We start from the raw sequence: 12,289 nt of genomic DNA, 5'->3' as shown, positions 1-12,289 counted from the left end.
ATATGTTCGTGATATGGAAGACACTTTAGAAAGAAAAGTACTTGAAGCCAAATATTTTATGTATTTGGAAAGACTAAACAAACATGAAAAGGGCAGATAACATACACTTTTCTGTTCTTCACTTACCTGCATTCCCCCAGGCTCTTTCTCCTCTAATTTATAAAGATCAGCAGTGTGTTTTTAATGCCCTGCAAATTTCCATTATCCACACTTATCATTCATTTAATCAATTCCCCATTGGTAGACATTCAGATTACTTCCAGCTTTTCTCTAGCACAAACCATGTTCTGGTAAGCATCCTGCAAACAGAGCTGTGTACATCTGAGGGGTTAGGCTAAAACCTTTTGGGCAAGAGCCCATTTAAATGTCCATTTAAATGTGGCTACTCAGTGGCACAGAGCTTTAAGAAAGATCCAACCAGTTAATTCTGGCCCCTGGTATAGCATCTTAGCAGGGCTCCTGAGTTAGAGACAGAGTGGGAATTGGGGCTGGAGTTTCAGGGGGTCCTGATACACTATAAGCACAGCTAGGAAGAAGGGATTTTCGATAGCCTCTGGCAGGTTAGGACTCAGGGCCAAGAATTCAGTCCCTACGTTCAGGTGCAGGACACCTGGCAGGCTCATGAGAGCCAAGAAAGGGAAGAGGGGCCTTTTTACACAGCAGTTTTCATTATGCTGGTCTGCTGTATGAGAGAATAAGCTCAGGTAGATCATGGCTTCAGCTCAGGAGGAACCCTCTTGGGATGAATTACCCTAATTTAGACCCATGCTGTCTCCATCTTCAAATTTGTCATTAGCAGGCACGCTCTAGAGGCATCAGCCTCTCACACAGAGTCTCTCAAAGATAAAGAGGAGGGATACAGAATTAAATGAGAGAAAAGGGGGAAAAAAACAGAGGCAAAAGGAGGACTTGCAGAGCCAAGTGCACAAGCACTGGCAGATACAAAGCACAGAGAGGGCCTATTGGAAGAACTGTCGAGAGGATAGGTAACTGTTTCAAAGCTTTATTACTTTTTAAAATGCCATAGCAACATCAAGAGCCAATAACAGAAATAGTTAAGCTCCTCAGGTGTTAGCACACACTTAAAGGTGGAAAGAATATTTTGCCCAACAAAAACATCCTAGGGCTTGATTGCAGGGACTAGACACTGTCCGTGAGCTTTTGTGTGCGAGGCTAACACTCTACCGTTTCAGCTAAAGCTCCAATTCTAGCTTTTCTTGCTAGTTGATTAGAGATGTCAAGCGCTTTCCTGCCTAGGCTGGCTCCTAACCATTGTCCTCTGATCTCAGCCTCTGAGTAGCTAGGATGACAGACATGAGCCTCCAGTGCCTGGCAACAAGATATTTCTAAGTGAATGAACAGATAACCATCGCTATCTGTGTGAAGTTATCCATGGAAAACCTTGAAACTTAATAAGTAGACTGATGCAATTCAAGTATCAGCTTTCTTACTCAGTAGCTATGCTTGGGTGGCTTGAGTTTGCGAAGGGTCTTGCATCTGAGTTCATCAAGTGGAATGTTGATTCATTGGAGATCAACACAATGGTAGAGAAGACATTGGAGCAGGACTGGGAAGAAGTTGAGCTGCCCTGCAGGTTCGAGGACAGCCCTTGCAGACGCCAAGCAAGGACTGAGAGCCAAGAGTCTAGGCTGATAGACAACATCAGCCCCAAATGGACTGAGACCCTGAGGGCTTTATCCCTTAGAGTGAGTGACATGGGTCACACTAGTGTCAGCAAGAGTGCTTAGGTGACTCTCTGTGACATAAGCAGCCTGGACAGGCAGTGACAGGCATGAGCTGTGGCTAATCGAAGAGGAGAAGCTGTAGGGGAGTCTTCCAAGTAAGAAGTACATGTGCCTAGAAGGAGTATCGCAGATTATGCCAAATTAGCCATGTTGACTCTGGCCCAGTCACGTAATTTCTCTCTGCAGCTTTCTTACTCATGGAACAAAGGGAAGAGGTCCTGTATGACAGGGGCATTGTAAGTGTGCACAGGCCCTCTGTTCAGCCCCTGGGCATTCTTTTGGGCTCCTTCCACAGACCTCTTATCTGTCAGGCTGGTGCTATAACTATCTGCTGGTTTCTGATTCTTGCCCCATGTGGTTTCCCCAAGCTCAAGAGCATCAAATAGTTCTTTGCATGAAGCAGAAGGGAACCAGAAAAGTTTTCTGAGTACATATGATGGACAGATACAGAAAGACACTTTCCATATGACTCTGGTCACCCATTTAGTCCTCTGTAACCCTGGCAGCTGGGCTCCATGTCACCTCAAAGAAAACTAAGGCAGGAGTAAGGTGTCTTGCCGTAGGTCACATAGCTAATGGCTATTGGAAATAAGAGGAAAATCTAAGTCCATCCAGTTCCACCTTCCTAGAGAAACACAGGCTCTGTTTCCTTCAGCTCTCCACCTTTGTTTACAGGAACCCCACCTGGCATAGGTTTATCTGGAGAAGAAATTGTGGTATTTGAAGATATCCCTCGAGAGCTCTGATTGGGCTGTGTGCACAGATGTGCCACTGTCACCAAATCACCTCACTGAGGGGACAAAGCTATAGCCATCTCAGAAAAGGAAAAGGAGAAAGTGAAATGTTTCATAAACGTGTGGTTGATGCACTGAGAAAGACTGTGATAGGACAGAGTGACTACTCCCACCTCTGTAGGACTCCCATCAGGTACTGAGTAAGCACCTACTGTATGCCAAGTGCCTTGCTGGATACCATACCCTCAGTACCTCCCCTCCCATGGTTTACAGTCTTGGGGAGAACACAGCCACCAAATGCAGAAATTACTAGTATCCTCAAAGAAGGAGGAAATCCCAACCTGATAGACTTTATCAGGCTGAGGTAAAAAGAGAACCGTCTTTGGAATGAGCTAATCACAGAAATGAAGTAGTTTTGATCCTGTGTCACTTTAGGCCAAGAGATTATGTTTCTCTGAGCCTCGGTTATCATCTGTGGAGTAGGGGAGGAAAAAAAATAAGTAAATCTGAACCTCGCCATGTGGCAGTAGTGCCATCAATACATTTCAAGTAGAAGGCAATGAACTTTTTCTGCAGAGAGCCGGAGAGTACAACAGTCTGATCTTCTTGTAAATACAGTTGTCAGTTCTGCAGGTACAGTAGATAGTAAATTAACCAGTAGCTCCACCCACCCACTTAGAGTGTGTGTGGCAATAAAACTTTATTTATAGACAGTAAATTTTGTATCTCTGTAATTTTCACCCATCACATAAAATATTATCTTCTGATTTGCTAATAACCATTTAGGGATATTTCTTTTTCTTTAAAACATTCTTAGCTCATAGTCTACAAGGACATGCTTTGGGCAGGATTAAGCCTGCAGATGGTAGATTGGCAACCCTTCAATCTAACGTAGGGAAGGAACTCATGGAAGGGGTTCGGTGGATCTAAGTTTGCATCTGCTTTTCTCTTCTAGTTGCTAAAGATTTATAGTTTTCATAGCACATAGATTTTATGGCCAGCCGTTCAGATTCGTCCCAGGGGTCTTGCAAAAGTCAGCCAAAAGAAGACTAACATTCTTTTTTCAGAAATGCAAAAGAAAGCAAGAAAGAAAAGTAAAAAGAAAGAAAGAGATTCGTGGAGAGTTTCTGAGCTTACGGACAACAAGTGGCAATGCGTAGGGGCTCCAGACTCCGGCGCTGTACCGTGTTCTGTATCTGCATAGTAGCAGGAGGAGTGGAAGTAGAGTGGAGCAGCGGCAGGGCCCACTGTCACTGCTGCAATTAAATCTGCAGAACCTCAGACCATAGATACTTTTGAATCCATGTTATCGCATGCGCTACTCACCAAAAGCCCCTGACGGATAGATTATTAGTCCCCCCTGGGCTCAGGGATTCTTCCTTTGAAACCTTTCTCAGTTTTGCTTAAGGCCCAGGCTTCCTTGAACAAGAATCTATAAGTACCTTCCTACTTTTCAATATCCCCCAGTCCATTCAAATCCAGTCCCATGGGCCCAGATCCTTGCTCCAAACTTCTCTAGGGATCCCCGGTGTTTTCCCATGGAAAATCCATTCTCTTTAGATTACTGGATACATTTTTCCAAAGAACTGAACTTAGGCCCAACTTTTATCACGTGTCTTCTCTCTGCCTTCATCCATCTGTACCCAGGAGCTCATGGAACCCTGCTTTGTCGGTTTACCCAAATTCCTCCCACCTAGAACATTTTTCCAGTTCTTTACCTGAGGCATTCTAATTCATCTTTGCTTGACAGCAGAGGACCGCCCCCTCTTTCAGGAGTCTTCTTTTAGCATCTCTTCCCCAGAAAGTCTAGATTCCTCTGTCCTCTGCTCTTCAGAGTCCTTGCTTCTTTAACCAGAGTATAAATGTTCATTATCCCATGGGTGCTTTGTAAACAAGGACTTCATAAGCGAATCTATGAATGAATGAGCTTCCTGAGAAACAAGCAAGGGGACAAAGAATGTCTTATTTTCTTCTGTGCCCCTGGAGCCTTGGCTCAAACCCTGACTTATAACCTATGTTGCCTCCCGTAATTGTTTTGTAAATTGAAGTGTTGGGTGGGCTACAGATGGATAACACAAGCAGGTGAACAAAGTCCACCAAGATATGATCCAGGAACAAGCAGCAGGCATAGTGGGGAGTGGACAGCTACCCATCCCCATTCAGCTTCATCTAGGAAGGGAGGGGAGGAAAAATTCCACTCCCAGCCACCCTTCCAGGCTCTCTGCACCACCTCCTCTTCCCTAAATCTGCAGAGACACTGCACTCTCCCACCTCCACATCTCCCTCTTCCCCTACCCCTGGAGAGTAGGCTGGGTGTTCCTTACAGATGTTTGTATTCTCTGCAGCTGATGAAAATATTCATTATCTTGTTAGCTGCTGCTGCGGTGGTGGTGGCTGCGGCAGCAGGGAAGGAAGTGCAGATTTGCATTTTCCCCAGTTAATCAGAGTGGCACAAGTGGTGCCAGTCACTCAGGCCTGTTCCCCCCTGCCACCACCCCCTTACCCTATCCACATGCAAGTAAAAGTGGGATTGCACTCCTAGCACACTCCTCCTTTCTCCCCTTCCCTTTCACAAGGCATAGTCTCAAAGAAAACAAGGAATAGTAGAGGCCAAGACTGTGGGTACACACCGATTTGCTCCCCAGATGGGATTTCTCCATGTGCCTCTCTTCCTTGCTCAGAATCCTCCCATCACTCCTGACTCCCCAGTCTCCATTCTGAGATGCTCAGCCTGGCTTTGGCTGATTCAGTTTAGGGTATTCCATGGATGTGAAGCTTCCTGATGCACAAAGTGCCTTCACAGTCCTTCCCTCATTTGATGGCCGCCAGAGCCCTCCAAGTTCATGTGCTCACCACTGCAGTGTGGCACCACTTCCTCCCTCAATATTACTTATCGGTGAAGTGTTGGTGTCTGGAGGGTCTTGCCTGCCACCCCTCCCTCGCTGGTCAAAATCCACAGCCAGGCTCACCTGTGTGTCCCAGTCCTGGCGAGGTAAGAGTTGTTTGGCCACGACTTGCGTTTTCTTTTTCATTTTTTTTCTTCTTAAAAGCATACAGAGCAAGTGTATTTAAAAGGGAATGGACAAAGTCGGCCTGTAATCCTAGCTACACAGGAGGCTGAGATCTGAGGATCAAGGTTCGAAGCCAGCCAGGGCAATACAAAGCCTGGAGACTCCTATCTCTAGTTAATCTCTAGAAAATGGGAAGTGGGGCTGTGGCTCAAAGATAGGATGATAGCCTTGAGCTAAGGAGCTCAGAGACAGTGCCCAGGCCAGAGTTCAAGCCCCATGACACCTCCCACACCCCCCAAAAAAGGGAATGGACAGCAGCTAAATAAACACTCCATGAGCAGAGGCCCCAAACATGAGGTCTGATAGAGACCTCCTGGGGAGCAAATACTCTAGTAGGGGCTCTGCTTATAACTCCTCCCTTAGGCTTTCTGCTGATTAATTGATGGCTTGTGTATGTTCCACCTATCTATTTTCATTGGTTGAGCAGCATTCCAGTGCATTATGGGAAGAAGCATTTGAGTGGACAGCTATGTCAGGACCTGGGTTTTTATAGATAAATATAATGTTTTAAAAAATCTGGCCCAGGAGCTTGGCTTAGTGGTAGAGTGTTCATCTAGCATACATGAAACCCTGGTTTGATTCTCTTTAACCACACACACAGAAAAAGCTGGAAGTGGTGCTGTGGCTCAAGTGGCAGAGCACTAGCCTAGTGTCCAAGGCCCTGAGTTCAAGCTCCAGAACTGGCAAAAAAAAAAAATACTGCTCCAATGTGGAATACCATCTCCTCTGTCACCCCAGTGCCTCTTAAAATCTGTTGCATGCCTCTCTTATAAGGCCCGGAACTCTCTGAATATGACGCCAGCCCCATACTCTTCGGGGAGAAATGGTGTGACTAAGTCGGGGAGGAGCCCTGAGTAAAAAACACAAAACATACCACGCACTCTGTTCTTAGACTAGGTACTCTCTTGTTGATGCACTCCGTTTCCCATTTTATCCTTGGGCATAGCAAGATGTGCCTTGGTGGTATTATGCTTGCCAAGCCGTAGAGACTGATTGCTTTACCATATTTCACCTCCTCTGGAAGCTCAACATCTTATTTATGTTAATCTTCGAACAGCTCAAAAAAGGAAGGTGATTGTATCTGTCTTCATTTTACAGAGGAGGAAACTGAGGCATGGTGGGAGCACTGGGTTCGATTTTGGTCTCTCAGTCTTTTTCCAGTGCTGACATTCCATTGCCATCTAGTTCTATTAGACCTTCCTTCTTCCTTATTACCTTCCTTCGTTCCTCCCTCCCTTCCTTTTTTCCTTCCATCCTTCCTTTTCTCCCTCCTCCCTCCTTCTTTCCTTCCTTTTTCCCTCCATTCATAATGTTCATTATTTCATTCAACAGATGCCTGTGGGAGTCTATCATTATGGTATATTGAACACCTGTCACTGTTTCAGGGGCCATTGCCACCTAAGCCTGAACAAAATGGTAGGATATAACTTTCATATCTAAGAAGGAAATGGAGACTCAGATGGCATGTTCACCCATTGGACCAACATCTTCTGTGTTACAGGCCCTGTGTGCTAGGGAAACGGATGATGTGTGAAGGACAGAATTTGAAGGGCAATGGATGATTTGAAAATGAACCTTCCATTCTGCACTCCAGGGAAGTTGGCTTCTTTTGAATGTTGCCTACACAGATGGGAGCCCTGGTGACAGTGCTCCCCCATGCACAATGCCACAAACACTAGGAAGACCCCTTCCTACACTATCTCCCCACCCACCTAATCCCATCCCCTGAAACCTGGGCATGCTTCATGACCTCCCATGTCCACCATGCTTCCAGGAGGGCCTGGAACTGCCCATGGCTTCAGTAATTAACTTCACACATGCCAAAAAAGAGAAACAGCATCACAGATGTGGTCACAAATTTTAGCTAATTAGCCATATGGTCTGGATTGCTGACAGAGTGGGAAGGCACGCTGGGGAAGTGCTGGTGTCTTGGTTTCTGGTGGGGGAGGAGCATCATTAGGTGTGGGGGCCACATTTTCCAGTATGAGAGCACTGTGAGACCGAAGGCTCCCAATCGCCTGCTCAGAGTTCTCCCATCTGTCTCCTCATGGGGAGCTGCCTTGGGAGAGGAGTTTCCACAAGATGAAAGGAAGGAGATAATGACTTTATGCACTTCAGCAGAAGGAGCTGTTGGCGGGAGAACTCGAGTTGGGAAGAGGACTGGGAGAGGCAGACCTAGCAAATAAGTCATAATGTGGCATAATGGAAAGCACACTGGGATCAGACACTTCAATCACAGCATCATCATTTAGCTGTGTGACCTTGAAAGCCACACGGTAAGATACTTAAATGTCTCTGAAGTGAAGTCACTCGGTCTTCACCAAGTCAGTCTCAGAGCTCATCCCCTAACCAAGGTATCCAGGTTCCCTAGTGGCTTCAGAAAACGGATATTAGTTACACTCTCAACTACAGCACAGACCACCAAGACAACTGAGACCAACCATTACTACTTACGGTGAACATTAATATTCTACTTTATTCCACAAAGGGAATTTCATTTTACTAATTGAACATGCTCACATAAACTCTAGAAGGGGTATAATTGGAAATCTATTTACTGATCAAGAGACTGAGATTTCAGTGGGTAAGTAATTCACTCTAGATCACCATACACTAGCATGTTTTTTTCAGCAAAGATTCAAGATTAGACTTAACAAATGCCAGAAAGCTTGCATTCCACAGAGTTCCAGACGTATGGGTTATGTCGTGTACTGCTGTCATCCTGACAGGACAGTAGCTCGGTGGCTGAAGCCTGCCTGAAAGCAGATGGTCCTGAAGAAGCAGAGCCTAAAGACCAAACTAAGCTAGACTTGGTGTTTTATCTGAGATGTGGTACATGTGGTAGTTTTGTAGGGCTGTTGTAATGAATTGTTACACTGTAGTTGAAACAGACATTTATTCTCTCACAGGGCTGAAGGATACCATAACTGAATCTTAGACTAAAATGAAAATTTGGGGATGTGTTCCTTCAGGGAGTGGGCAGGAAAAATCCAGAGCTGGAAATTATTTTTGTTGCTTCTTTGGAAATTTTCCTTATCTTATGGCCAGGTTACTTGAATCCTCCTTTCTTCATATCATATCTGTCCTTTCTGCATGCAAATACCTGTGATTTTCTTTTCTAGGAATACAAAATGCTGTGGTGCTTAGGGTCCAGCCAGATAACTGAGGAAGAATCTCTCCCTACTTTAACATCCTCCATTGGGCAGGGGGGAGGGGAGGACGTGAGGAGAAGGGTATGGCAGTAGTGGGGCTTGAACTCAGATCTACTGCTCTTGCTTAGCTTTTTTGCTTAAGGATGGTTCTCTATCAGTAGAGCCACACCTCCACTTCTAGAGTTTACTTTTGTTGGTTAATTGAAAATAAAAGTCTGATATGCAAGCTTCCAACCTTGATCCATTGATTTTAGTCTCCTAGGATTGCAGCAGACATGAGCCACACATAGTTGGGCAAATACCCTTCATATAAAGTGCACAGAGAGGTGAGACTCAGCAGTGGTCCCACAGTGAAAGTGTCCTTTGTCATCTACAATCCAATTAGCCGGCTCAGGTTGCTATATGAGAGATGTCACAGACCTGGGTAGCTCAAACAAAATAAATGTATGTTTTTACAGTTATGGAAGCTAGGAGTCCATGTGTCAGCAAGTCTGTATTCTTCCTGAGGCCTCTCTATTGGGTATGCAGATATCCTCTTTCTCCCTAGATATTCACAGAATCTTTTCTCCATGCTTCTGTCTATGTGGAATTGTGTTTGCTTTCTTCTAAATCTTTCAGTCCAGTAGATTTGTTTGCATCTGCTTATGCACTTTATATTCTGTTCCAATGATCTATTTTTCTTTTGCCAGTACTTGATTAGTCAAGCTTCATAAGTCCTAAAGACTATCAATTCTCTTTCTTTTCTTCAATATCATGTTTGTCTTTTTGCCTTTCCATTTAGACTTCCAATGAGTCTACCGCTTCTATAAAATAATGTGTTGGGGTTTTGACTGTGATTGAGTTGAATCTATAGGTCAAACTGGAAAGAACTGAGACTTTAACCACATTGAATATGAACAGTGAGTCTCTATTTATTTAGATTATTGATTTCTTTCATCAGAAAGAAATCTTTCACAGTTTTCTTCATATAGATCTTGTATTTTTTTTCAGTTGTGGGGTTGAACTTAGTGTTTGGGTGCTGTCTCTGAGCTCTTTTGCTTAAGGCTAGTATTCTACCACTCTGAGCCACAGTGCTACTTCTGGTTTTGAGCAGTAAAGTGGAGATTAGTCTTACAGGGATTTTTCTGTCTGGACTGGCTTCAAACTGCAGTCATCAGATCTTAGTCTCCTGTGTAGCTAGGATTACATAAGTGCCCCACAAGAGCTTGAGCTTGTATATTTTTAGATTCATATGCATGTTTATCCTGGCGTGGGTGCTAATGTAAATGATGCTGTATTTTTATTTTTGCCAGTTCTGAGGCTTGAACTCAGGGCCAGAGCACTGTCCTTGTGCTTTCTCAAGGCTAGAGCTTCTACCCCTTTGAGCCACAGCACCACTTCTGGCTTTTTCTGAATATGTGACACTGAGGAATAGAACCCAGGGATTCATGCATGCTAGGCAAGCACTCTAGCACTATGCCATGCTCCTGGCCCCTGATGCTGTATTTTTAATTGCAAATCTCAGTTCTGTATTTGCGGCAATTGGCTTTAGTGTGTGAACCTGTATCCTGCCATAAGCACTTAGTAGTTCTAGGAGATTTTTAGTTTTGCTGATTACTCAGAAATTTTTACCACATGTTCTTTATTTTTTTTTACTTCTTGGGTTTTTATAAATTGTCATCTCTAAGTAGTTGTACAAAGGAATTACCATTCAACAAATCACTTCTTGAATATAATGGCTTCTTGATCCATATTGCACCTTTCAGCATTCTTCCCCATTTACCACTCTGAAAATTACTCAAAAATAAACAACCCTCCCTCACTTTTCTTAATTTTGTAGTATATGTATTCAATGTTATGCCTGTATTCTCCTCCTTTCTCTCTTCATATTATTTTTCAAAAACACTCTAAGTAGCATTCTATTAAAATAACACTAATAACAATTATAGTTAACATATATGGAATGCATAGCAGGATGAATCTGTAGCAGTACAGCAACAATAGTACAATTATTTTGTTCTGATTACACTGAATGTTATAGAATTATTTCACCAAACTACAAGGCCCTGTGTGATTGTTCACTTGCATATGGCTGCCTCTCCATAGATAACAAGGTATGAAGCTAGATACGGGGTCTTCAAAACTGAATTCAATTTCATTTCATGTCACATTTGAAAAGACCCAAAATGTATTCATTAATTGGATTTTGTTTTTCTAAGCCTTAAAAAAAAGCTTTGACATTCCTTGGTTTCAAAGAGCACTTAAAAACAATTTCCAGCTGTCCTTTAACAATGTGCGGACATCACCTCAGAAATGAGCCAAAAAAAGGTTAAAATCCATGGGAGCTGAGTTCTGGATTTGGCCACAGTTGAGTTCTGTTGGAACAGAGCAGGAAGGGATGTGAGAGACGGGGTTGGGTTCCTCATTAGCGTGGTGTTGTAGACAGTGTGTGCAAATACCGCTGCCTTCCCTCTGCCTTTGGCTGTTTTCTTTCACGGTTCCTAATGACTAATATAAGAGGGAGGGGAAGAGGAAAGGGACTGTGAACAAGAAAGCAATCACTATTAGATTTCCTTCTTCTGCAGCAGGTTTCTTATTTTGCAAAGCTCATTAGAAGTGTCTGTAGGGGAAGACTTCCTCAGTGCCCCAGGGAGAATGAGAAGGACAAAAGGGAAAAAGGAGACTTGTAGAGATGTGACCTCCCCTCCTTCCCAGGCATAAATTCATGCCAGAGCCATCTGTCCGTAGGCCATGTGTTCTGATTAACTCCAAAGTCTACCTCTTGGTTTGATTTTCAGTATGATTATAAAACCATAACCCCCCCCCAAAAAAAACAAACTTCACTATTTCTCTAACAGTGCCAGCAAAGAAATTGTGAATGAATTGATGCTCTGTGGTTAGTTAAAAAATGTGACTTTGATTTTTTTTTATCTGTTGCTTTAAGTTAGGAGTTTTGAAATATCCTTTCTTTGTAATTTGGAGTCCAACCTATCAAAAGTTCAATTACACAAACATGATTTTCTGAGCATTTTTCAGTGTGGCACATACTTTGTTTGGCAATGAATATGGAGAAACACATCATAGTCTCTAATCTTCAATTTAGAGAAATAACTATACCTACAGCAATTTCAGTGCATAGTAAAGGAAGGTGATGGGTTTTCGGCTCTGGTGCTGGTGATATTATCTTTAACATTAACAAGATGATTGGGAGGGGGAGAGGGAGGGAAAGTGGAAGAAAAATATGAGAAGTGGTATCATTTTCAGGAAATAATGTACCCACTACCTGGCTAATGTAACTGTAACCTCTCTAAATGTTACCCTGATGATAAAATACAATTAAAAAAAATTCTTAGGGAGGGAAAGTGGGGAAAAAGAAAAAAAAAAAACCATGGGAGGGATGGGAGGGAGTGACAACATCTAACAAGATAAGTACTTACCATCTGACATATGTGACTCTAATCCCTCTGTATATCACCCTGGGAATAAAATTAATTTTTTTTAAAAAAAGAACTCTTCTAGAAGTTGTGTGTAAGGTACATGATTAGAAAAGAGCCGAATTTATCAGTATGTGATATATGTGTCTCTGTATATGTGTGTACGGGCAGATA

At 43.3% G+C, this 12,289-nt stretch overlaps 1 protein-coding gene and 1 long non-coding RNA gene across 9 annotated transcripts in view; one reads left to right on the top strand and one right to left on the bottom strand.

The window, feature by feature from the left end:
* Astn2 (astrotactin 2) overlaps positions 1-12,289 on the top strand; it is an 854,736-nt gene that overhangs the window by 589,605 nt on the left and 252,842 nt on the right. The gene's annotated exons all lie outside the window — the stretch shown is intronic.
* The window catches only part of LOC150065839 (uncharacterized), an 88,094-nt gene that overhangs the window by 21,469 nt on the left and 54,336 nt on the right, over positions 1-12,289 (bottom strand). Inside the window, exon 3 of the long non-coding RNA XR_016534986.1 lies at positions 4,198-4,410. This is a non-coding gene — a long non-coding RNA (uncharacterized LOC150065839). The remainder of the gene's footprint in view (positions 1-4,197; positions 4,411-12,289) is intronic.

This window comes from Megascapheus bottae, chromosome 3, assembly GCF_031878675.1.
Source record: "Megascapheus bottae isolate mThoBot1 chromosome 3, mThoBot2.hap1, whole genome shotgun sequence".
Classification (NCBI taxonomy): Eukaryota; Metazoa; Chordata; class Mammalia; order Rodentia; family Geomyidae; genus Megascapheus; species Megascapheus bottae.
Note: the sequence above shows the minus strand (reverse complement) of the source record. Positions and strands in the feature narration are given on the sequence as shown.